Below are 26,025 nucleotides of genomic sequence, written 5' to 3' on the forward strand. Positions count from 1 at the left end.
CACTTGCCAGACCTTCTGCTTTTGCCTTCTGTCCCTTACCATCTGTTTGTCCTTTTCATGGGAGAGGTCCCTTCCAGTTGTCACCCTCTGCATGAGCCAGTTGAAATATTTGCCTCGCCTACCAGGATAAGTTTCCTTCACATTTTTTGTGCTTTCTTCCATGATACAATTTCTTTTCTGAATGAATATTTGCAGTCTTCCCCTTTTAAACACAGAGGTTCTTGAGCGACAAAGCAACTCTAGGAGCAAATGCCTTTCCTAAAAGCCTTCCCCTTGATGTTGAGGCCCCATATGCCAACACTCTGTCTTCCAGTGATATAAAATGTATCCAGGCATCCCTCCCTTGCCTGTGGTTTCTCTGTTGCAGTGAAGTGTCCCCTGAGCAGACAGCCAGAACAGCCACCAGCATGCCGGAAAAGGCACGTCAAGGTGGGAAGGAAGAGTGGCTGCACCACATTGTGTTCCAGGCATGTTTAGTTGGCACGTGGTCCCTAGGGGACTACTGGATGCTGGAGTGTATTTAGGGCAGCTTCTGGGCTCCTTGAGCTCACAGTGAGAAAGGTAAGGCAAAATCATGCACCTGCACCCAACTCCTAGGGACTGTCTTCCTTCCCACTGCTTCTGAGAAAGGTCTGAGCAGAGCAGAGCAAACTTAGACCCACATGACATTACACACCAACTTCTCTGCCTCTTCCTACCTGCCAAAGTAGGAGGGTGGGAGTTCCAGTGAAGACTTTCTTTTGGAGTGAGGAAAAAGACAAATAAAGAATAGCCAGGTGGTTTGCTGTGCTCACGCTCTTCTTTGCATCCTAAAGTAGCCCCACAGACTGACATGAATGATCTTACTAACTTGTGCTCACATGAAATGCACTCAAACAGAAGCAGAGAAGGCTTTCAGGGCCGTTCCCAGCTCTGAAGCAGCCCTTTGACAGAGCTAGACTGGTTGTTTTTTTTCTCCCCAGATGAGAGGCTGGTCTACACCACCCCTAAACTCACCTCCACCCCCAAACAGCTGTTTTGCCAAAGGGTGGAGAAGCAGACCTCCTGAATGAGGGTGGAGCAGTTTGAAGGGGAGGAAAGCAGTGACTTCACTTCTTATTAAGTAATAGCAGAGCGGGGTGTGCGTCACTCTGAAAAACAAGACTTTGGGTGGGGGCAAAGGCTGTCTGCAGCATCTTATGCATGGAGCCTTCCCCTTTGTGGGAAATGAGCAGAATCCACCATTCTGAAGAGTGAATTTAGAAAGTAAAAGATGTTGAGGGCTTCGTAATCTTATTTAAGGGGATCCAAGAAGAGCATCAAGGTGAAAGGGCTCATAATGGTGAAAGTCTTTTGGGCTAGACTTTAGGAAACACTTTCCTCCAGCAAGGACAGAGAAACGTAGGAATAGATTGAGTCCCTATGTAAAAAGCAGCACCTGGAGGTCAGATTTCATAGGAGGCAGATGGCACTGGGGTCTGTGTACAAATACTAGGGGAGTGGTGGCAGGACAGAAAAAGGTGTCTTTGTGATCAGAGGGTTATCTGCAAGGAGACTGCTCACAGCTTCCTCTCACCCTGTGCAACTGGGCAAGTATCACAAGATCTGGATCTATCTCCTCAAATAATCTTTTCCCTGCAGCTGACTCCTTCAGGGCTGTATGAACAGCACCAGGCCAGTCTGTTGCGTTCTCTCTGCCTGATTCAATTGCTTTCTGCCTTCTGCCAGTCCTGACTACTACTGAAACAGTCTCTCAGGCTTGAGAGCAGTCTGGTATGTTAGACATCATTCCAGCCTGTTCAGAACAACACAAGAGTAAGAAGCAGTCTTGGATTCCAAAGGCTTCAAATGTAACAAATATTTGCATGCTGCTGATACTGTTCATACTGCTCTGAAAGTGCGATTGCCAGAATGGCCATCAGAACAGAAGCTGTAAAAAGCCTTCCCAAAGACTCTGTGCAATGCTTGTGGCATCAGCAGAGTGTGCCTCTGGCCCCATTTGCAGTGGAGACATAAGTAAAGGCTCTTATTTCCTCTCCTAGGCCTCCTAGGTGAAACTTAGAATACCTTGGCAGTGTCCTAGAGACATGTGGCAGTGTGGGGGCACACCTCCCTCATTCCTCTGGCTAGCACAGGGAACTGCAGTGCTGTGCATCAGTGCTGGCATGTGAGTTGTTGGGCATTTACCCAGGAATAGAGAGCTTGTAGGGCATTTACCCAGGATTTTGCCTGGGCATGTTTGTCCTTAGACCCATGCTACCACTCATGTGAGTTGTTTTATATCCAGTTTTTACACACCTTTCATACTGCAGCCATACATGGTGAGCACATTTCAGATGCAGTCAGGAATTCAGCCTCTGCTTAGGACAGATGTAAAAGCTGCCAGGCTGCCAAGGGGTCAGGCCCTTTATTTTTTTCCTGTATATAAACTGAGACTCCAGTTTTGTGATACCAGCCTCCCAATGGCTCCTCATGTAGACTTTCACTGGAGACTCATAAAGTCTGCAAAGAGCTCAAACAAAGACAATAAGCAGCTTTCCTCACCCTTGCCTCAAGTATATGACAAAAGAAAGATAAAAAATTGAGGAAGGAATAAATGTACTCTTTCTTCCAGTCTGACTGACAACAGCAAGGGCAGTTCAATTTCATTAATAAGTAGAATTTTGTGTTCCAACTTCCAACATGAGAAAAATAAATTAACTGAGTGTTCAGAGAGTTCTACTGCCTTGCTCACAAATCATAAATGGCTTAGCAGAACAGCACTGTTTTGGAAATAAAGAAGAAAAGGACAAAGGAACATAAACAACAGGCATCCACCAGCTCCCAGAATGATACTTGCCAAAGCTCCTTCTCATTGCTTGCTGGCACGGCTGCTAGAGCAGACCATTGCTCCCCAGGTCTGGAAATATTCTACTCACATCTGACAGTTCAGGGGGACTGCCATACACCTGCTGGGTAGCAAAGGCTTCCTCAAGCTGGAGCTGAGATAGGGTAGGAACCCCTGACCAGTCCCTCTGGCTTGCTGCTACTAGCAGCTATTCTAACTCCTTTAGCAGCCCAAATTAAGTGGATCCAGCTAAGCATCTCCCACCACCTGCAGTTCCTGTTAAGTACTCCTGATCCTCACTGGGTTCTGGCTTTTTGTTTGTCAAATATAACTTCTTCAACAGACTTTTCTGGTCCTCTAGTTTACTGTATTTTTATTAGCAAAGACTACAAACCATTACATGAGGCTAAGGGTGGTGATCTACTATGGCACAGCTAGTTCCAGCTTTTCACACTGGTCATCCTCATTATCGTCATTTTTATGCTGATGGTGTTGTTGTTTTCTTACACAAATCCACCCATATGTGCTAGCATATGTTGATCAGTATTAGGCCCTCCTCTAGGCTGTTTCAGCTCTTTTCTTTCCAACTGAAGCCAGTAGAGCAATTCTGTCCCTATAGCTCTCCATCCCTCTGGGCTGCCATGCTGGTTATTCAGCCAAACAGAAAGGAAAACACAGGGTCTAAGTTAGTTCCCTCTATCTTGCAGGCAGCCTGAGCCTCTCATTAGGATTCACCAAAGAATAGTAGTTGTCCTGTATAAGCCTCACAACAATCCACTGTTTATAACAATTTTAGACCTTAGTGTCGTATCTGTGCTGCAGACAAATGAACTCAGAAAGGCTAAGCCATGCTAGCGAGTTTGTGAGTCCCAGTGCTTCTCCACCCCTTCCTTGTTTTCTTAGAGCAGGCACTATTCCCTTCCCAAACCAGGGAATTAGTAACACTAATGGGGGAATGTGTCACCTCTGCATGCTGAGCGTGACTCACAAAGTCAATAGGGCCTTAGCAGCTGAGAGGAACAATGAGCTGTGTTCTCAGTTCCGTGGTTTTTTTTTTGGCTACACCATCACTGGAGCCCAGAACAAGGGCAGTGATGTCATGGTAGGCTTAATGTGTAAGTATCATATACAACACTACCAGCTCTGTGATCTCTTACTTCCACATTAACGTATCTTGGGGCATACATACACACAAATAGTTGCCAGAGCCAAGAATAAGTCATTTGGAACAGATTATTTTATTTCAGGCTTTTAACAAGAATGCTTGTCAGTCCCAACAGGCTCATTCTGGGGAGGTAGTACCTGGCTCAGTACTGAACTATATAATTTAGTCAAGACCTCAGCCATAAAGACAGAAGTTTGGAATGTAGAAATGAGCAGACAAGAATCCTGCTAAAAAATAGCTTACATTTTTCTGACAATTAGCCATTGTTGCAAGTATTTATATAAAGAAAGAGTAAGAAAAAGTTCTGAGACAAAGGAGGAAATTACTCCCAGCCATTTTCAAGAAAATGTCTTTGAAGCATTTCATGCACTTGTATTTGAGCAAGAATTTTCTCCATTAGCCCCTGAGTGGAGTGGGGAATTGTTTCTTCCTTTCAGAAATGTGCTGTGTGTATTAAGTGGTCTGTCAAAGGAGCCAGGGCAGAAGGGGGTGTAGAGCAGAGCATACAGTGACATTGTAATCAGAGGCCAGGCCCTGGGTCATGCAGGCAAGCTCGAACTCGCTGTAACCTGCCTGGAGTGTGTGCTGATAACAACCCCGGCTGCAGAGTTCACAGGGAGCTGTTAGCAAACATCCTCATCCCAGGAGCTGTGCAGGGCTGGATTCTGCACTGGGCTCTGGGGAGCCCACAGTGCTGCTAAAACCCAGCTAAGGGCATATGAGCTGCACATGGGGCGGGAGGAGCTACTGTCTGCTTTCTGCAGGGACAGCTGTGCCAAGAACGACAGTTCCCTGATTTATAAAACTCTTTCTGAATGAATTGCCAGGTGCCTCAGGTGACAAGGCCTGCCTCTGTCCCATGTTATGGGCCCCTTTCATCATTTGCTGGGTTAAGCCAGGATTCCTCTGGCCAGAAAAACAGGGGAAGCCCTGAGAATTCATAACACGAAATCTTATCTCAAGGGAAAAAACAGAGGCATGTGTGTAGAGGCTTGCTGAACTACGCATTCCTCTAATAGTTTCCCAATGCTGAGTACCAGTGGGACAGTCACACACTTTGCTGCATGTTCCCAACAGGCTGGAACCTTTATCTGCTGGACAGGCTGGTGCTGGAGCCCTGCCAGTCTCCCAGGAGAGCAGCTGTGGCCCCCTCGGTTCCTGTGCCTCTGCACTGGGCAGCAGATTGGCGGAAGCTGGTGCAAAGCTGCCTGTCCGATTAAATTTGTTATTTTGCAAAAGGATTTAGCTTTGCTTGTTGGTTATTACTTAAGAAAAATCCTAAGCTGGTGCTTTAACCTGTTTTAAACCTTTCACAGGGTGAAAAAATCTGGTTCCTTTGCTTCCAAGTTGTAAACAAGGAACAGAAATCTAAGAGAAAGAAGAGAAAACAAAAAAGTTTTAAAATACTATTTTTCTTACATTCTTTTATTTTCCAAGCAAAAATTATGTTAAAAATTTCTTGTACTAAAAGGCTGCCACATCAGAATTGTTGCTGAACTTTGCTTCTGAAAAAAATCTGACAACAGGTCATTAGCCACCATCTCAGACATACTCCAGCTCCCACACATACCTGCTGTCTCTCCAGGGATGTGCTAGTAAGCCCATCCAGAAGGGTTTGTAGATTATAAAGATGATGAGAGATGTTCACATGTTTCATATTTTTTCCTGTAAAAAAAAAAAAAAAAAAGCAGAGGAAGCCAAATCAAATAAACCATTTATTCCAAGAAAAGCTGTCTATATACAAGATTCACCCTGGCTAAATTGAGCTTGTAGCTGACTGTTAGTTAAAACAAAACATTTTCAATTGAGAATGTTTCAGGTCAGCAAGGACTGGTAGGCTCCAAGTGAAGATGACTGTAAATGTATTGCCTGACTACAAAAACTACACTCAAATACTGTTGTAGTTGCAAAGCCAGGAACTGCCCATGAGAAGTGCCCAAAGAAGAGTTGACACTGAAGTTTTAATTTCCATACTCTGACACGTGCAATGTAGATCATTTCTTTCACAGGATTCCTGTCAAAGGATTTCTGCAATAAAAAAAATAAACATTTCAGATTTAGCTTTGTCCTTCTGCTTAGTGCATGAACTTAGACTGTTTTTAGTTCGTAGGGTTTAAACAAAGTTCTGAGAGCAGAATTACTAAAACCCCTTTTGAGCTCATGGCATTCAGCAAGATGTTTCAGAAACATCAACAAATTTGTTTTCACAGCAGGACAGTAAATACTACGTATTTTGTAAATGAGACGCTGCCTGCTGAATGTGCAAAGTCAGAAGATTTGTGTACTTCATACAGAATTAGAAGGACTCGTATTTTCTACCATTCTGCAGCACTTTATATTCAAAGCACGAAGTCCAGGTGCACTTGCAAGTGTTCATTCCCTTTTGCAAGTCAGCTGTGGTTCAGCCATTCAGGGGGTTCTGGCTGCAATGCCAGCTTCAATAGCTTCCACCCTGGTCAGCAGAGCCCTTGCCTTCCCACCCTGGCCCTGCACTGAATCTCACAACACACACACACTTTCAGCTTTGGGCCTATTCTGCAAATAAGATCAGGGAATCAACTCATAGTAAAAATAACCCTGCTTGGCCTCAGAGCACAGTCTTGGACCAGAGGCTATGTTAAGCACGCAGAAAGCAATGGACAGCCTTGTCACAATTATTCATGGGGAATCTGGCAAACTTGCCCAGCATCACACTGGATGACAGGAGCACTGGTCAGCTCTGCAGAGCAGTAGTCCATCTCTTCAGTCCCATGACGACTCATGCTGCTTCTGCAGTCCCTTTTCCTCTGCTGACCACTGCCATCTATGTCCCACAATGCATGAGGCAGGGGGTGCTGCAGAGAGCCCTTGTGAGGCTTTCACAGCCATGAGTAGCGATCAGGGGATGCTTGACTGTTACCCAGGTAACTTTCATCCTGGATTTCTTAGGTTTCTAAGCACTTGACCCCACAACTATTACAAATATTTTATGCAGGCATTTTGTGTGCAATATGTACCACATATAAAAGTTCTTCTTAGGAACTTGGCTTAGTGATGGACTTAGCAGCATTAGATTAATGTCTAGACTTGATCTTAGTAGTCTTCTCCCACTTAAACAATTCCATGATTCTATGTGTCCTCATTTAAAGTAACCTGAAGTATAAGAAGAATGAGAAAGGGAGGAGATGTGTATCTGGACAATGCTGAGGACCAGAACTAATGGTCTGTCCTTGCCTTTTATGCTAGATTATTTGGAGATAAAGTACTTTGGAGGGATTACCAGCAAAGATTCCCTACTCTCAGAACCTGGTTGTTGCCATAAACTGCAGAGCTGAGCTACCTGTTGGTCCCTTGCAGAGAAGCTGCCACTTGCAAAGTGCTATTTTCTGTTGGAAGCAAGATGGTTACTGTGATGTACAGCACAGGCTCCTTTCTAACCCGTGACCACTGCAAATATGTCAGTGCCTCTGTTGGACACACAGAGCATGCATGACAGGCTTTGCTTCATGTCACTGCCTAGCAAAATCCTTTTTTTGATCCCTCGTAAGGAGAAATACAGAAAATAAGTGACAGTTCCTCTGCAAGTATTGCCACCAATAGGATGGTCTGTCTAGCTCCTCTCCAGTAGGACCCACTCCCAGACATCACCTGGAGAAGTCTCAAGGCCTTTCTGACATCTTCATGATGCATGGGACGCCCTCATGTCTCCTGCTTTCTTTCCTTTTACCATTTCAGCATGGTAAGGATGGGACAACAGTGTGAGCCACTTCACTTAGACTCTTGTGCACTCCATTGTTACCCCGTTCTCAGGGGTTTCAAGATGAGGGAAGAGACGACAAGGTTGACTCCATGTATCAGAAGGCTTGATTTATTATTATATGATAGATAATATATAAAAACTATACTAAAAGAATAGAGAGAAGGATTTCACTACCATGCTACGCTAAGAATAGAATAGGAATGTAAACTAAACTCTTCTCAGACCGAGACCGGCCCGGACAGGTGTCCTGTGACAGGCTCTTAATTGCAAACAGTCTGACGGGGCCAATCACAGACCTCCCCTGTTGCATTCCACAGCAGCAGATAAGAATTGTTTACAGTTTGTTCCTGAGGCCTCTCAGCTCTCAGGAGAGGAAAATCCTAAGTAAAGGATTTTTCATAAAACATGCCGGCCATACTCCATCTTCTATTTCCCCAGATCATTATATCAGCTTCAGTGACAATCTGTGTTACTAAAATGGCACAGAGGCAACTACTGAAGGGGCTAAAACCTGGCACAGGACTAGCTGTTGTGAAGTTCTCTAGAATAACAAACAAACTTCAGCTGGGTCATCCTTAAAATAATCTTTGTTTCTTTCATTGCAACTGATCCAAGCTCCTCATTCTCAGTTTTTAGGCTGAGACTATCTGTGCCTTCCTGGTCCAGTACTACCCCAGCCTGACATTATTTTCTAAGAAGTATCTTCTGAGGCTTACCATTTCCTCTTTGTGGTGTGCTGCTTTCTTCTCTCCTACTCCAGAGTCTGTGGGACAGACTCAGACACAGCCAGCCAGCTTCCCTAGGGGTCTCATGCGACAGAAAGTCATTGTGGGGCACACTGTACTGAGGCAAAGTAACAGCAAACCACTTCCCACTTTCTGGAAGACTATCAGCAGTTCACAGAGGGGGTACACAACCAAGATAATCCAGCAAATGCCAATCCCACTTCTTCTGAGCCATGTCACTTCTTCAAAAAAATAATCTTGTGTAGTGGCTATTGCATCGTTAAAGGTGTATTATCATGTGTGAAAGAGTTTTTGTACTTTTTCTTCCTGAAACAGGCAGTTCTTATTTCCCCTACAAATGCAGCCTTCTCATTCTCTTTCCAGAGGCTCCTTAAAAGCTCTGACCCAAAAATTTTCCACAGTTTGATGTTCCATGCCCACAGCTCTGATTTTCTTGTCATTATATCTGTCACTACAGTCTGCAAGATACTGAAAGGCAAGCTTGATACTTGGGCTTTCTGCAATGACCTCCCCATAGATACTTCTGTGTTAATAACCATAAAGAGAATAGTGCAAATAGCAGGAATTATGATAACTATAAGGTGAGTGCTAAAATTACTCTTGAAATCTGCCTTACATTTGAACAAAATGTGGTAATATCCCTCCTGGAGAAGCCAGAAGCACTCTCCTCTTGCAGGATGAAAGGAGCTAAGGAATGTGCTGGCTGGCACTGAATCCCTGTCCTCTTGGGCCTTTAATGAGTTTCCTGCTCCTGAAGGTTCAAAGAGCAATTACAGTCTCCAGCAAAAGTACAGCAAATGGAAAACAGATTCTCTGCCTTTCACTGAAATGCCAAGAAAATAAGTAGCTGAAAAATGGAGGACTCAAAGTCACCTCATTGCAGCAGTTGACTCAGCTGAAGGGAAATTTCCCTCTGTTCATCCCCAAGGCCAAAGATAGTCCCTGCCATGTGAAGTGGGTGGTGGAAACCCAGTTTGATGACCCCTCTCCCTGAGGAGGCTTATATTAGTGGAGAGAAATGATACCAGACAACTGGAAACTGTCTCTGTGCTCCAGCTTCTTCACCTTCTTGCCGGGGGTTTGGTTTTGTGCCTTTGAATTGGCTTTTGGAGAGGAAAAAAAGCAGGGTCAGGGCAGCTTCTTCACTGCAGCAAGTCACCATATATATGGAGAGAGCCTTTTCCCTGAGAACAGGTTTCTCACTTGGTATTCAATAAACTCTGCCATACAGGGCAAACTCTGAATAAGCCTGTCTGAAGTGAAAAGCCCTCCAAGTTGCTTTGCATCATGTTTCATTGCCCCCTCAGATTACTTGAGATTAAATCCTATTATGAGTGGCAGGGAGAAATAACTAATAAGTCTGAGCATCAGCAACAATACCAACTTTGTGCTCAAACAAGGATGCTCAGTATCCATTGACAGTACAAGTAGGTCACCCAGCCAGCTTAGAACAGGAGGATCTTCTCCAATAGGACTTAATTCTGGCAGTGTTCAGTTGTACCACACTCATCTGGGATGTATCTCAGCCCTGCAGCTCCTCAGGTGTAGAGAGGAAACTGTATCCTCATAATTAGACAGTTGTGATGAAATAATTGTTAAGGATTTCTTTGGTCATCTTATATTACAAATTGATGCTTCCTCTAGTTTTCCTTACTGTCTACAGAGGAAGAAGGAATCCATTCTCTCCTAACCATATGGATGTGTAATTCCCCTTAATCAAACAGAAACCAAAGAGAAATGTAATGTGAAAGAGGACAGGTAAGGAACAACTGAATGAATAAAAGGCCCCCTTATAACAGCTCTGACCTGGATGGGTGGGTTTGTCTTAATCCCTGACATCCTGCTAACAAATATGGACTACAGGCCGAGAGTTTGGAAATGAAATATCCAAATCCTGAGCCAGGCACAATTGGAGAGTGAAGGGGTTTTTTCGGTCCCACCTTTTCACACCAGGAAGAAGGACTTGCAATCAAAACAAAATCTAAAATTAATTGATTTAATTTTTTCACCTTTTGAAACTCTTTCAGTCTATATCTGGGGTGGGAAATAAGTCTGTTGTAATTAAATGTTATGAAAGAATGCCAGGTAATTTTTCCCAGAAGGTGTTTTGAGTTAATACGTTTGGACAACATAAGATGAAAGTGGCCTTTTCTCACTGCAGTTTGCTGGGTCTGTAGATGTTAGCTGGCAGTATCAGCTCACTGTCTCTACTCCAGGCCTCATCCCTTCTCCTTTAACTGCACAGTTAATCTTAGTTGTAATTTTTGTAGGTAAGGAAAGAAGCAATAGTAGACTGGGAAAGCAACAGTTTTGAAACTTCCAGCACAACAGAGGCCCATTCTCTTCCATAAATGCCTAATTTCAGTTTGAACATGGTCTTTCCTTTATCAACCCCCTACTGTTGCAGATAGTCTTTTTGGAGAATCTCTATGAATTAATCTGGAAACAATACCCCCCAGTGCTGCTTTAGAAATGCCTAGAAATGGTAAGGCTCTGCTACCTTCTAGGCTCTTTAATGCCAAGGTTGGAAAAAGGACTTCTAGGTGGGTTAAAAATCAGCTGGACTGCAAGACTGAGAAGATGGTGATGATCAAAGGCTTAGCATCTGCTCGCAGCTAGTAATAAATAGTGTGCACAAGAAGTTGATCCTGTGGTCCATATGCTTCACCAACAACATGGATAGCATACACATGCACCCTCAGCTTATCACTGGACACATCACATCTGACACATCAAATGACATCTTCAGCTTAGAGGCACCTCAAAGACATAAGGATTGTAGCAATAGAAACCTCATTAAGTCCAGTAGAGAGAAGTGCAAAGTTCTTCACCTGAGCTGGAATGATTCCTACACGCTGGGAGGGAACTGGCTGAGATGAAAGTCAGGATGAAAGTCTGGAGGTTACAGCGGATTTCAGGCTGAATGAGGTGATCCTGCATTGACACCACAAGGCAGGTGTGTTCTGCGCTACATTAGGAACAGCATGGCTGGCAGATCTAGGAAAGTTCTTTTTCCTTGTGCCTGACAGTGATGAGGCTGCATAGGACACACTATCCAATCTGGAACCTGAACATTGCATAGGAATGGGAGGAAACTGGAGAGTGTCCAGCAGAAGTCTAACACTGACCAGAAGTGGTCAGAGGCCTGGAGCACATGATTGGCAAACGTGTGCTGAGTCATGTTGAGGCAGGTGAAAGGAAGGCTAATCAAACAGCCTGCAACTGCCTGAAGGGTAATAACAAGCACAACAGATCCATGTTTTCCTCAGCAGTATCAGATGATACAACATTGAACAGGAGTCACAGATTCCTGTGGACATTAAGAAGGAAATTCCTATAAGGGTAGTGCAGCATTGGAACAGACAGGCCACAGAGGTCATAGAATATCCAATTTAGGCAATTTTCAGGCTGCAGCTATTCAGAGTTAGGGCTGACCAGATGATGTACTGGCAATAGTACTTCTGTGAATAATTCTGTGGGTGGAGTAAATTACTTCTACAGCTGTTCCAATCACAATATCTATTGTTCTGTGATTCTTTACAGTCACTAGTCACTGAGTTTGACAAGGGGATTTCCCAAAGTTCACTGTACAGAGAGCTATTTCCTAGCAGACTTAGATCATTTCATGCCTGAGAGCTATTTTTCCTCTAAAATATGGTGAGCAGCCTTATAGTTAAATGTCCTCATGCCAAACAACATGATTCCCTTTTATTATTGACTCTAAGTCAGCCACAGATCATGCATACATAGAACTTGAGTTTGAGATGGAAGCTTTTTGGGACTAATACTGGCATCAGATGTACAATCAGCATCTTCTCTTATCAGTCCTTGGTCAGAGAGGACATCACCAGGCAGTAAAAAGGGATTTTAAAATCTTACAATCAGGTGAGGTTTTGAGAGCAAGCTCAGACCATTCTTGATGGTCAGAGACACATTTTGGATATTCTCTTCAGTTCTGAGAAGCTATAAAGACATTTTCAAAGGTAATCAGCCACAACAGAGATGGTGCCACAAAAATTCTGAAGCAGAGTTGATTGGCTTCAAATAACTTATTGTCATGTAAACATACTCTGAAGGCCCATGCATATGTCTCAGATATATATGCATGACAACTATGCAAGAAAAGGCACTTATTCAGGTGGCAGCAATTGTTCCTTGCTGTGGCAGCTAAAATGTGAATGCTAGGTCCTCTTTTTACCAATGTAATCTCTTTGTCACAGAGTAGTATCCTGAGTGAGTCCTGGCTACAGATACACAACAATGACAAAAATCTGGTAACTGCAGCCCATATTTCAGTCAATGACCCTTTAGTTAAAAAGGCTTACTAGTACTAAGGCAAACCCAAACTCAAAGTGTTGCATTTTTACAAAGAATGCAATACTTTTACTCCAGTACTTATGACTAATGTATCACAAGGACACAGAGCTGCTAGTTAATTTGCAGTAGTATTTATGAATCAGAAGAGGGACAGGCTTGTGGTTATGGCTGGACTGACATTTAGGATGTCTGGGTCCAATTCCTAGTCTAGCATAGATTTTCCTTTTGTAAACTTTGGCAGTCTGCTTCATCTCTCATCCCAGTTCCCTGACTACAAATTTTTTTCTCTCCTTGGCTTTTTGGCTGTCTGATCCATTTTAGTTGTGAAGTATTTCTGTAGTTTCTGACATCCAGGAAAGTAAAGAGTAACATGTATGATGTAACAAATTATGCTTTCAGCTGCAATTATCTCTAAAACAGCCTAAAGGCTGATAGTGTTTGCTTCAAAAGCTAACAAACATACCCTTGAAGAAACCAGCCTGGACAAGTGAATTTAGCAAGTAGAAACTACATTCAAAAGTAGTTGTTTATAATGAACTCAGTTAAATACCTGCCGCTAGTATTACTTTTTAAACCAGTATCAGCACAGACATATTAAATACCATTTCATGCCAACGCATTTTAAGTGATAGTACAGATTCCCATTGGTATTTCTATCACCTGTACTATATTAAAAAACCAAGTATTGGAGTATTTTCTGATCATCAAATGTGAAACAAGAATTCTATTTTTGACATCTTAAAATATTCTTTACAAATTGCAGCATTCAAGTCCTTATCACTGATGTCTTCCAGGGATGATACCTCTACCTTTCAACATAGAAAATAGTTTTAAAATTGAACCTACTGCTGATTAGGTTACTTTGCAGCCTGAAGTTTTCAGAGGTTGATTGAAATGTCAAGAAAATACAAAAAAAAATGTGGACATAATTATTTCTGTCTTACTGTCTCTTTTCAGAAGAACTCTCTTGGTATCGGGAGGTCTAGATTTAAAGAAATAAAATCAAGAATAAGCAAGTCACATTTTATTCACTTGGCTCTTTGGACCTCAGAATGGAAACACATGAATCTCAGGGTGTTAAAACCACAACTTATTTTTTATTTTACCAGCAGAGCTCTATACCTTTAGAGATATGTCAAAAGCTGTCCCCCCAAAAGAATAAAGCACAAATATAAATACAGAATGGGGATTTAATTCCAAAACAATGGCAGACTAATGTATGTACCTGGAATCAAAAGGAGAAGGTAGATATCTTCAGAATGAGATGCAGAGATGAAAAATACTGACAAAGAAAAGCTTCTGTTTTTCTATCAGAAATGCAATAATCAGGGTGAATTCCGTGTACAGGACATATGAGTTTTTATTATTAAGCAAGAAAAGACAGCATCCACAAAGTCGAGCAATGCAGTAAGGTGCACGCTCATTGAAAATGGTCTTTGTGCATGCCAAGCATCTTTCATTCTGAACTGGGGGAAACCATAGGTTGGAGTTAGTGGGACAGTGTCTGTTCTGGGAAACAGTACGAGCTGGAAAGCTCTCCAGCAGTACTCAAGGGCAGCAAAACCAGAGATTGCAGTGGGGCCTCCTGTACAGGAGATAACATGACCGAGTGGAAAACAGCTGCATATGCATTAGCCCTGTCTGCAACACAGAGAAAGATCCCAGCAGAGCTCTTTGTGCCCAGCAAATTGCAGCTCTTCATTATATACGGCTCTGAATGCTGTACTACTCCCAAATTCACATGGCTCTACCCCTGTAGTTATAAACCACAAAGCCTGATGGAAAAAGGAGGAAGCCCCTGGGGAAGTTTTACAAAATTAGAGATAGGAGGTGATGGACTCAATGAGTTTCCTGAGACTTGCTGCACTATGGTGAGAAAGGCTTACATGGATTTTGGACAAGCATGCTGAACTCTGAAAAAGCATTACAGGGTGTCTACAATTTTCCAGAATTTACCAGAATGTGAGGTCCTATCAGTTGGCCACTCTTCTACACCTTATGAGCTGATGAGGACCTTTCCGCCTGAAGCCTTTGTAAGCCATTAAGAAAGTAAATATTCATTGGAAGTACCATCCTCCCCTTTCTTTAGATATGTTTTGAAATAAAGCAGATTCTCATAGCAAAAAAATCTGGAGAGAAGCTAAGGTTGTGTAATCCTCCTGCATTATCCTAGGCTAGCAGCAGAATGGTTCAGCTCAGTTTTGAGGCTCTAACAAGCACCAGCTGAATCTGCCACCTCAAAGCATGGGAAAACAAGAACTGATGGGCTCGTCTGAGGGCTCAGCCTCCCTGCCGCCATATGGCACACCTAACAACTTACCAAAACAGCACATTGTTGAGTAAAGGGAAAAGAGTAAAAATAAACAAAATATTGTGCTGTAAGAACAATGAGGTGGAAGGGCTAGATTAATCAGTTAGACCTTTCCCATAACACAGCCATCATTTCAAACCCTAGCAGTTCTTGGTGAAGCAGCTGCCAGTGCTGTTTCAGAGACACAATTTCAGTTTCTGCTGGCCTGGGCCCGAGACTGTCACAACTGGATAGCAAGGCCTGACCCCTGCTTCATCAGGCCACACAGCATGTCCTGGCTAAAACCTGTCCCTCTTAGCCCATTAACCATCCCTACAGGTTAGTTCAACTGGCCACCTGCACTGACTTTGACAGCCATTTCTGGTCATCAGTAACACCTTTGTTTTAATGAGAACATGCTCAATCCATGCTGTCCAAAGAAAGGGTTTTTTAAAACAGTATATCCTAATCCATCATTTAGACTGGATTGTTACTTCTCTGAAGTATAGCTATTGCCTAAAATGAAGATGTTCAAGCTCTTCCTGTGCATGTTTAAGTACCACTGGTTTGCCCAGCTTAGGGCACATAAGTAAAAGGCATAATATCCCTCCCCGTTAAATTTGAATTTTTCTTTAAACTTCATACTGTCAAGATAAAATATAAAGTGCCAAATGAACAAACTCTAGCCTACCCACGAATCCCTTTCTGTCACTTCCCAAGATGGTGAGAGAGGACACCATCCAGACCACACATTTTTCTCAGCAGAGGGATCTCCATCCCCTTCAAACTTGAGTTGTTCAGCTCACAAGGGAAAGCCTGCTTCAGTAGTTAGAAGCTGTGCAGTGTTGTTATTACATCTATAAACCAAAGTCAATGCCTTCCTGTAAATCTCTGTCATGCGCAGTTACAAGGGTGGTTACATTACGGGATATTTACTTGCCGGGAAACAGGCAGAGGACACACACAGATCAGCTTTTCACAGAGCTCATACACAGCTTCTGCGCTTGTGCCAGCTTTTGGAAGCCACTCACCGAGGCTGGCTTCAAGCATGAAGACCTCACTTCCGTCATTCCCAGGACGATCGTTTTTGTGCCACACTTGATTTCTCACATATCGGAATGTCATGGAAGATAAACAGATACAGCAGAGGAACACGATGGGAAGCAGCCTTGCCCAGCTCTTGAGGAGCCATCAGAAACCAGCCTCTGTCAAAGCAGCATTGTTTTGACTCAGACTCTGCAGTGCACTGTGGCTGTCTGGTCAGGGCCAGGCCTTCATCCTGCCTTGGATGTAAACACACATGAGGTTTCTTTTACCACATGTTTTGGGAAGAATCATCAGCTCTTGGCAAGCAATAGGAAAGAGATGACAGAGGCTGCTGGCATGCTGCTTGAGCTGATGTCATCTTACAGTCAGACTAGACCTCTGGGTGCACACACTTAGTCGCACATAACACACAGCTACCAGTCACCAAACTTTTGTTATGGCTAAAAAATAAAATTAGATATGTTTGGCTGGAGAGTTCTCCCTCCCTCTCAGAACTGTTACGTTGCTTTCTTGCTCCAAATGGCAAGGCAGCTGCTCCCTCAGAGCACCCAGCACCCAAACACCAGGATATATCTGTCAGGAAGCAGCAAGAGCAGGGCTGCTCCTTAAAGAAAGGTGAAGCAGGAGCCAAGAGGGAGCCTTACTAGCCAGATCTCAGTCCCACATTGCCAGAGGTCAGCCAGACAAACCCAGAGATGATGGCCAGGTCCAACCAAAAATTCAGGTCAAAATGCTGTATAATGGTGATGGGACAGGTTCTGAAGCCAAGCCACAAAGTCAGGGGAAAGGATCAGATCCATTGCCCACCAGGCAGGTCCACAGTGACAAAAACCAAGCCATGAAGCTAATCCATAGGTCTAGATCCAGTTCAACAGGCTTCATAACCAGACAGGAGCAGGGCCATGGCTGGACAGGAGACCAGCACTTCTCCAGTATGGATGAAGCAAGCAAAGAATGCCCAGGGCTGAGCTTAGATAGAGCTCCTGGGCCCATGGATGTGAGCTCCAGGTGGGGGGTCTCAGGGTCAATAGAGCCATTAGTGAGCTCAGGGCTCGGGGAAAAAGCAGAAACTTCATTTTATTTTGTGTGTCAGATAATAAACTAAGGAACATAATCAGGCTGAAAACTGTAGGTGTCTTAGGAAATGCCATTATCAGGGTTGATTGAAGCAACTTTCTTTGCTTCCCTTGTGCTTATGCATCTGTACATAAGTCCTTGAATACTGATCTCATATTGACTTTTTTCCACAAATTTTCTGCATCATTTAACACCCAGTTCTGCCTGAATGACCTGTTACCTCCTCATAAGTTTTGGTCCACTGTTCTGACACTATTCAAATGATGTCCTAAGGAGAGAATTATTCTTTTCCCGTGGGCATTTCAGTGGTTCTCATTGCTGAAGTCTCATAAATAATAAACAGTGCACATTCAAAACATCCCTTCCAGCTAAGGGGAGATTTTCAGACCCATCATATAGATGTAAATTTGAGCTAGTAAAGGATTACATTCAAAGGTACTGTATTTAAGTATCTTAAGTGAAATATCTGAGATTTTGGAGTTTTTTGTCTGTGTAGCACTATTTAGAATTTTATGTAATCACAGAGAAGTTTCAACTGACTTCAGATGCAACAATGACTACCTGGCACTTGGATTAGTAAAGATAAGGGTTGTTAGGTCACAGAGTCTGACTTCCTCTGTTTTACAGACCTATATATAATTTAATTAAGTTATCCCTGTAATTAGTCAAATACTTCAGGATTATTCAAGGAATAAAGCAAGTAGCTAGGAAGGCAGTTAGTCTCGATTTGAAGACCTGAAGAGATAAAGAGCTGACGATTTTCTTGAGTTGATTTTGGAGAGATGATTAATTACTTTTACTGGTAAAGCTTTATGCCAAATTCTTCATATGAATCTGCCTAGCTTCATCTCATGGGTACAGGTGCTTACTTTACTTTTCCCCACTGGATTATAGATTCTTTTTACATCTGGTATTTATTCCACAGGAACACATTTGTAACCTGTTTTCCAGTCACATTTTAAAAAGTTTCAAAAGTTTAAGAAGTCAGTTCTTCCTTTCCACAACAAACATGAGTCCAAGATGTCACTCTCTGGAGTTCATTACAGCAGGACTGAAAAATTTTCAAGTTAATTTACTGTGTCCAAAACTACGAAAGTCAAAATTTGAGAGACAGAACATTAATTCCTACAGAGAACTATGATTTAAAGGATTTTCTCAGAATCTCATTTGGACTTTTTGGCACATCTAGGAACAGAATTCAATTCCCTAGGATGTCTTTCAGCTGCCTAAATCATCAGAGTGCGTTTTTTTAATCTGCTACTCCCTGACACATAATTATGCATTTTCTGACTTCTGGAAGAAATGAAGCAGGGGTCCTGCAAACAACCTCTTCCTTAAGTCCAGATTTAGCCTCAGAACAGGTCTACCTGGTGGACCCTTCTGAAAGGGACCTGTGGAAAAAATAGCTCACAGTCATGTAATTAACTGCTGATTCATAAAGCTTATATACAAGGAAGGAAAATGAACTTTGTGTTTCCTAAAGTTTGGGTGCTTAACTTTTTAACCTTAATAAGGTTCTTTTCATGTGATATATGGTCATGGCAATCCCTAGTCTTACTACAAAATACACTGGAAAAAAAAAATCCCTCTGGCAGCTGTATATTGGTACAGGCCTGACTCACCAAGGTTGGCATTTTGACCCGCTCTTCATGAAGAGCAGGCATGTGTTTGCATTCATCACCTGTGGCCATAAGGACATCTTTGCAAGTATTTTCTGCTGGGAGAGAACTGGTAACAATCAGGACATTTAAAATCCACTCTGGACTCTGAAGGGAAAAGGTCGCATTGGAGACAGGTTTTCCTTCCCCATTCTCTTGAGTTCATCTGTATCTACATTGTGGGTCTGTCCAATCCTTAGGCTCCTTAGGCAAGCCCCATTCTCCTCATGTAGTTGGTTTTAATATCTGTCCTATTCTTTCCTGTCATAAACATGGTGCCCACTAAGTCCCAATATTTGTCACCGGTGCCACTGCCCTAGGCTGACCCATCCAGTGCCTTTATCCCTGGGTCTCTATCCATGCTCCCTCCCCTCTCTGACTCTGCCTACCTGCTTGTTTCTTCACTCAGACTCCCTTCCCAGATATCTGTTCATTCACAGTGCACCCCTTTGTTTCCAACTCTCTCCAGCCCACCCTAGTTTTCTGTTTGCCCCTTTATCCCTGTGAGATACCTGCCTTCCATAAGACCCTTGTCAACACCTTGCTCTTTGGTTCATAATTCCTTGCCCAGCTACTCCTTGCCTTCCTTATCACTGCATATCACATCACATCTCTGCTGTCTTTCCTCATGGACTCTTTGTCCCACTGATTCCCATATACTCTGGTCTTGTGTCCCATCCTTGTTCGCACACGGCCAGACTTTACTTCTAATTTCGTCCTTCATAGCAGTCTTCAATCCCAGTGTCATCAGCTGACTTTCCACTGTTCCCCGGACACAACCACTCCTTCCCAGAGCTGATTTTTGTTTTTCCTGTGTTTAAACCATGGCTTTCCCAGTGGCCCCAGTGTTAGCCCAGCACAGGGAGTGTGACATTCCCCACATGTCCCAAAGAAAGGGACAGAGGTGCAGAAACTTCACCATGCAGTAGCGCATCCCATCAGCTGCTCGTGACCACAAACTGGTGTCTCTCTGCTGACAACTCACCATGCTGTAAGTGCAGAGCAGTTTACTTGCCTTTTACTGAAAGGTAAATTGCTGTGAATTACCCCGTTTTATGTAGGGTAAGAATGAACAGGGATAATTGCTACATATCAGTTCACACAAAGTAATATGCTTCCCTACATTTATATGTTCATGTTTCCACACCCACAGACTGCCTTGCTTCAGTTCAGTACCTGCAGCACCTGTAATTGCAGGGGAAGATCTCAGTGAGCCTCTGTACTTCAGAAACCTGCTTAGCACAGGGAGATGTTTTGATACACTTAGGGCAGGTCTTTGGAAGGACTGTGTTTGGCAGGTGCTAACTGCAGGTACCAGAAGTTTGAAACTTGATCAAGGTGACAGTGATATGAAGACAAATTTTTGTAATTATTAAACACTTCAGGGACTGCTACCCTTCATTGACTCTTTTTATAGCTGAAGTTCTCAGATTCACAAGGTAGCAGTCACAGATAGTCTTCACTATGGGCAAACCAACTCTTCTTTTGCTTGTGTGTCTGAGTTTACGTCTATTAAATCTTATGGTTTCCTTGAAATATTCCATCTATTCTTCTTAAGGGAAACACTCAGGGTGGAATAGTCCTGAATAGTCACCAGAAGGAAAAAAATTTCAAAAGGTAAACCAGTATCTTACAGTAAGTTGTGATCAGCCACAGAGACATCAGGCGATGGCATGTCTCCATGGAACCTGCTTGTAGAGGACAGTGTTAAACATACATACCATCCACAGTGTAAATACTGACACAGTGCAGGCTGATGGAAACAACAAATTGTAATTGCATCTATGCAATCTTCAACAGAAACATATGTGATGATGATGATGCTAATGATGATGCTAAGAGTAATAATAATATGCTGACCACATCTATGTGAGCCCAGGGGTGTTTTCAAGCAAGAGAGATTATTATGTATTAGTCTAGCATAAAGCTGGGCTGAGTGATAGGAAACATATGTTTCTTGGTACTTGTGCTTGCACAATGGTATAAAAAGAGTCCTGACATTCTATAGGTCTCTGGACAATTCTGCTATTGATGTGTTGTGAGTCACTGCAAACAGACCATCGTATGTTTCTGAATCACTTCCTTCTCAAGGGGTTCCTCCACTTCTTCCAGAGATTGTCTGCTGGGGAGGAATTCAGTGGGCTAAAACCCTGGAGACCTATTCGAAATGCTCTCCCTTTCCCTTCCTTTCTGTGCGGCTGAATGACTCAGACAGGGGATGACACCTTGAACCAATGTCACTATTCCCTTATTGGGATGGAAGAACCTTATGAGGAGTCCAGAATGAAATTTAGTTCTATATTTTATTTTAAGGACGTCTCTGCTGTTTTGCTTTATTTTTGTTGTTGGCATTTTATGGTTTATGGGAGATTTTAGGGAGAATGGGTTTAGAAGTTAGGAAATGGTGCTGTGATAAAACAAAGGTTGTTTCATCTGTTTCCAATACAGCTGCAGTGCTTTGCCCCTCTGTCCCAAAAGCATTCAGGCCCAGACCACAGAAATGATCCTTAAATATCTAAGTACATCAGCAGTCTAATCAACATTCCAATTAATAATAGTTGTAACTAGCTTCATTTAGATTCCCAGAATATTCATAGGTGCTTCTCTTAGATCTGTGCTGTTGATTTGTCATTTTTCTGATAACACAAGAAGCTTTAAGCCTGGCAGAAGTTAGCAGATGGACCATCACAGAATTACAAGTTTTGTGTGATTTTCAATGTCCCAAAAATCCCGCTTTGCATAAAAAGTATTGTCAATTGACTTTAATGCCTTTTTTTAAAGAAAAAAACCTCCATTTCAGGGAAACGTATTCTTTTAATGCCTTTTCATAAAGAAAAAAACCTCCATTTCAGGGAAATATATTCTTCTCCTAGTGTTTAAAATTCTCCTGATTTCATTTGACATTTCCACTAGAAAATACTGTCTTGATGACATTTTTTCAAAAAGAGATAAGCCATTGTGAATAGCTGAAACCTTGCATTTCAAGTGCTTTTTAGTTTGCTTTTCTGAAGTTATACTGGACTGATATGTGATCTTTTGGCAAATCAGTATTGTGATGAAAGTACAATCAGTTTCTAAGTAATTGCAAAATTATTTTGACTTCAAGAGATGCTTATCCTGAATGCCAGCTAATGCAGTACCTCTTCACTAAATTGCACTAAACAGTAGTCCTGAGTGAGCTGTGCCTGTTCAGAAATTATTTAGAGCTATCATATCTGAAGGAGGTGCATTTCACTGGGGCCTCATTTTCAGTCCATCAGTGCATAACATGGGCCTGTCATCACGGCAGTTGCTGCTTTCAAAATACAGTTCTCCCTGTGCACCTTCACCAACAAAAACATAGAATGCCAGATACATTTTTTTAATAGATTGTCTGCTTTGCTTTCATGAAGGAGTGGATGGTTCCAGGACCTCAGTCCTTAAAAGTTTGTTCTACCTCATCTGTTTCTTTGTAGATGTGCTAGGCTTTAGTTTGATCACTTTAGGCATTCTTACCTCTTCAGATTTTTGCTGAAGGAGACCTGTGTCGCTGACAAACCACTCATCTTCTGCAAAATCCTATAATTTAGCAATGCTAAATGAAGGAAACAGTTAACTTCCTTACATCCTTACCCTTTTCCACTGGGTGGTTTCTCAGTTTAATAATGTTTCCTACCAACCTGTCATACTGAGTGTAAATTTGGACCAGTAATAAAATATTTCATAATGTCTCATCACAGACTCAGATCTGCTAAAACTGCAGTGCTGTGTTAGCAACTACCTATGCAACGTGAGTAGACCTAGCAAAAATGGGTATGATCACCCAAATGGCTATCTAGTACTGCTGCCTCTGAAATAAATACCTCATTTCTCCAACATAAAGGAATTTCTGCCAGACTGCATCAGCTAACCAACTGTTCCCATGCCATGGGAGTTTTCACTTGACTGGCCTGTGATTTCAGTAATTGTGACAAGCCTTAACAGGTTCCATTTCCCTTGGAAGATATCCTCAAATTATTTTTCAATTGTTTTGATCTTCTGCCGGTTTGGTGAGTTACCTCTTTAATGAAATTAAGGGAGTGGCATGTTTTTATTAGTGGATAATTTTTTTCTCTTGGTGTGATTATAAATTGTACTTCTTCCAATTTGCTAATTGCTCATGAGTTTAGTCACAATTCTAACAGGAATTAGCTCACCACACTAAGTCCCAAGCTTCATTTTTTTATGGTCAATTGCCTGTAGTTTTACTCTCTATGCTAACATGACTGTTCCTGGCAACATTTCAGCTTGCACCAGCCTCATGTTCAAGACACAGGGATTTCCTTTGCTTTTGAGCAGGTAGTGCTCTAATCCTCTGCAGCACTGCTCACTGGTCCCATGAAGTGTTGCCTGCCAACATGGTGCTATTGTCCTCTTTGTCCATGCTGGGCAGTGTCTCGGACAGAGATAGAAATTATCATGGTCCTTGAAGGTTTTTCCAAATTCATGTCCTTGTCCTAACTTGTGTTTGTAGATCTCTGTGAAGCTTTGTGAGGCAGCCTCATGCTCAATATTCCATTCTGCTGCCACTCTCCTGTCTTTTATTGGCATCCTCTGTGGCATGACAGTACTGTCTGTCTTTGTAGCTTTTGGTTTGAATTAGGCAATTTCCTTTGGCTGGCAAATTTTAATGGCATTTCCAAAAAATAGCTCTGGCTCATCCAATAGATTTGGACGGCTTTTTCTCAAGTTCCAGCCATGTTTGCTGTTTTCCTAAAGAGTCAGCTTCTCAAGATCAAGGAGTTTGGATTTTCAAACCCCTGACAATCCAAAACTCTGCTGCCCTTACCCCTGGTTATCTTACTGCTTAGTGACATATGGTTCACACGTTCCATTTTTACATGGAAGCCAGTACTCTTCAAATTCCTGTGTTGCAGCATCGTGGTGAACCACAGATATCAGGCTTAATTCAAAACTAATAGAAGCATCCAGTAATCCAGAACCAGCTATTGTCAAAAATAAAGCCATCTCTGAGTGATGTAGAACCATTCACCTGAAGAGTCGCCTAAGCATTATTTCCTGTAATCACTGAGCAGTGGAGGCCATAAGGACACAGAGTGTCCACACTTTCACACACAGTTACCACTTCCCAGCATCTTAGAGCAAACCTGACTCCTCCTTTTCCATGGCCCCCAACTTCTGCTGGCAGACAACAAGCCCTGCTTAAATTTTCCAGGTTACCTCCCCATACACCCAGAGAGCATTAGCTCCAGTAAGATGAGGATTTTTCTTCCATTCAGAGAATTTTCTAAGGTTTTTTTACCTGTGGGCACCAGGGCATTAGTCAAAATCAATTCCATTCAACCAAATCCTCACATGTATCCTGTAAATGTATATATCTGACCTGGTCACCGGCACTGTCTTTGTCATCAGTGGGGAGGAATACAGGTATTACTGCAGAACAGCTATTCTCAGCCTGAGGTATGTATCTCAGGTGGTTTGGACAAACCAGGTTCTGAAACTTCCAACTGATCTCTACTGATATTAAACTTTGTCTAGACTGGCCACTGCAGGTATAAAAATGAGATTCATGCATGTCTAATGTTAGGTGACAAGTAACTGATTGGAGGAGTGTGACAGAAACCTGCTTTATTCAGTTTCTCACGCCCAGCTCTTCAGCTCAAGTAATGCAAACCTGGACTCAAGAAAGGAATCTATCTATAACCTTTAAATGTCTTCAAGCTTTGATCATGAAAGAAAAGTAGAGCGCAACAGGGGCAGTTTCTCCTGGAAGGGATGCAGTGGCTGGAAGGATGCAGCCACCAGGTTCCAGTTTGCCGAGTTTCTGCTTCAAAATGCAATCATCTTAGACATAATGCTGGGTGCATCATTATTACTCACATTTTCGTGACATTCCTTACAGACAAAAAAAATTATGTGAAATCACCCCAGTGAAAATCAAAGCAGGGTTTGTGTCATATTGGCAGCAATGTCACAGGGAGAGAGAGTTGTGCCTTTTCAGCTCCATAGACAAAAGCCAGAGAGCTGCCAAATTTTCTAGTTTCACTTTAACTGTGGGAAAGAAGTTGCAGAAGAGAGCCCAAGTTAGTGAAGGCTGATCTACATACAAAACATGTGTTGCGCAGACTTGCAGTTGTTCGGCACGTGCTCTGCGCTGGCAAGGAGGGACATTATCCTTGTAGCATAGCACCAGACTCCAGCTGCTCCACTGCCATCCAAAGGGGCAGTTGCCTCAGGCCCAGTGCTCCCTGTCATGGCTGGTGATGTGGCTGTGCTCTGGCAGGGGAGTAGCTGCAGACATGGGCTCTGCTTGCGTCATGCATTGCAAGAGTGGTTACCACAAGAGCTGCTGCCTTTTGACCCTCCCAGTGAATCTGTGCTGGCCAGGGCTATGTGGCACTAGGCTGGTAGGCAGCCCCTGCAAAATGATCTCTTGTTTTCCTGGGAATGCCATCCCATTGATCACTTTCCAGCTGGCTTATATTGATTTAGCTTAATTCAATGCAAGTGTTTTGCATGTAGGAAAGGCTCCGTGAATGTTCCCATGAGGTCTAAATCAGTTCTTCTGTCTCTCTTGCTCTTTAAATCCTACTGTCACTCACGGTAGCTTTCCTGCACTCAGTACATGCCTGTTCCTGGGGGAAGCAATTGCAATTGCCAAAAAGCATTCCTCCTCTTAATTTTAGAGAGGAATGCTCACCCTGCTGTCTGGGAATGAAGCCTGGTGTAGCCAACTTCAAAGACTGGACAGATTTGTTGCTGAGTTTAAAGGACATCTTTCCCTTGGCTGGGATTTGCTATTGTATCCCTTTTTGCTCTTATCTTCTTTTTCAGGATATGGGAGGGCTCAGGTGCTTTCCAGACTCTTTCCATCTTTGGACCCTTTCAAATTGCAAAGGTGCTAGCAAATTCTCAGTTCTGCCTCTAGTCCTCTGCAGATTGCTGACATGACTGAGGATGTGGTGGATTTGTTGGAATCTGTGCTTAAAGAATCCGTCCTTTGACTCTCTGTTTACACAGAGCCCTGGCACTCAGCACAAACCTAAAAGAAGGCTTATTTTTAATTCTAATGAACTAGCACAGAAGGAGAGAGTTCTTTGCCATCTTCCTTCACTTCAAATAACAATTTTAGTACTAATGAAGGACTCCACACCAAATATAATAGAAGGAAGAATTATTTTTCCTGTGTGCCTGTTGTTTT

General features: G+C 42.8%; 1 protein-coding gene and 1 long non-coding RNA gene across 3 annotated transcripts in view; one reads left to right on the forward strand and one right to left on the reverse strand.

Annotated features, from left to right (window-relative positions):
- SYN3 (synapsin III) overlaps nucleotides 1–26,025 on the forward strand; it is a 188,942-nt gene that overhangs the window by 111,397 nt on the left and 51,520 nt on the right. The window lies entirely within an intron of this gene.
- The window catches only part of LOC127059127 (uncharacterized), a 34,447-nt gene continuing 14,243 nt past the window's right edge, over nucleotides 5,822–26,025 (reverse strand). The window contains exon 4 of the long non-coding RNA XR_007776602.1: nucleotides 5,822–5,999. This is a non-coding gene — a long non-coding RNA (uncharacterized LOC127059127). The remainder of the gene's footprint in view (nucleotides 6,000–26,025) is intronic.

This window comes from Serinus canaria, chromosome 1A, assembly GCF_022539315.1.
Source record: "Serinus canaria isolate serCan28SL12 chromosome 1A, serCan2020, whole genome shotgun sequence".
Taxonomy (NCBI): Eukaryota; Metazoa; Chordata; class Aves; order Passeriformes; family Fringillidae; genus Serinus; species Serinus canaria.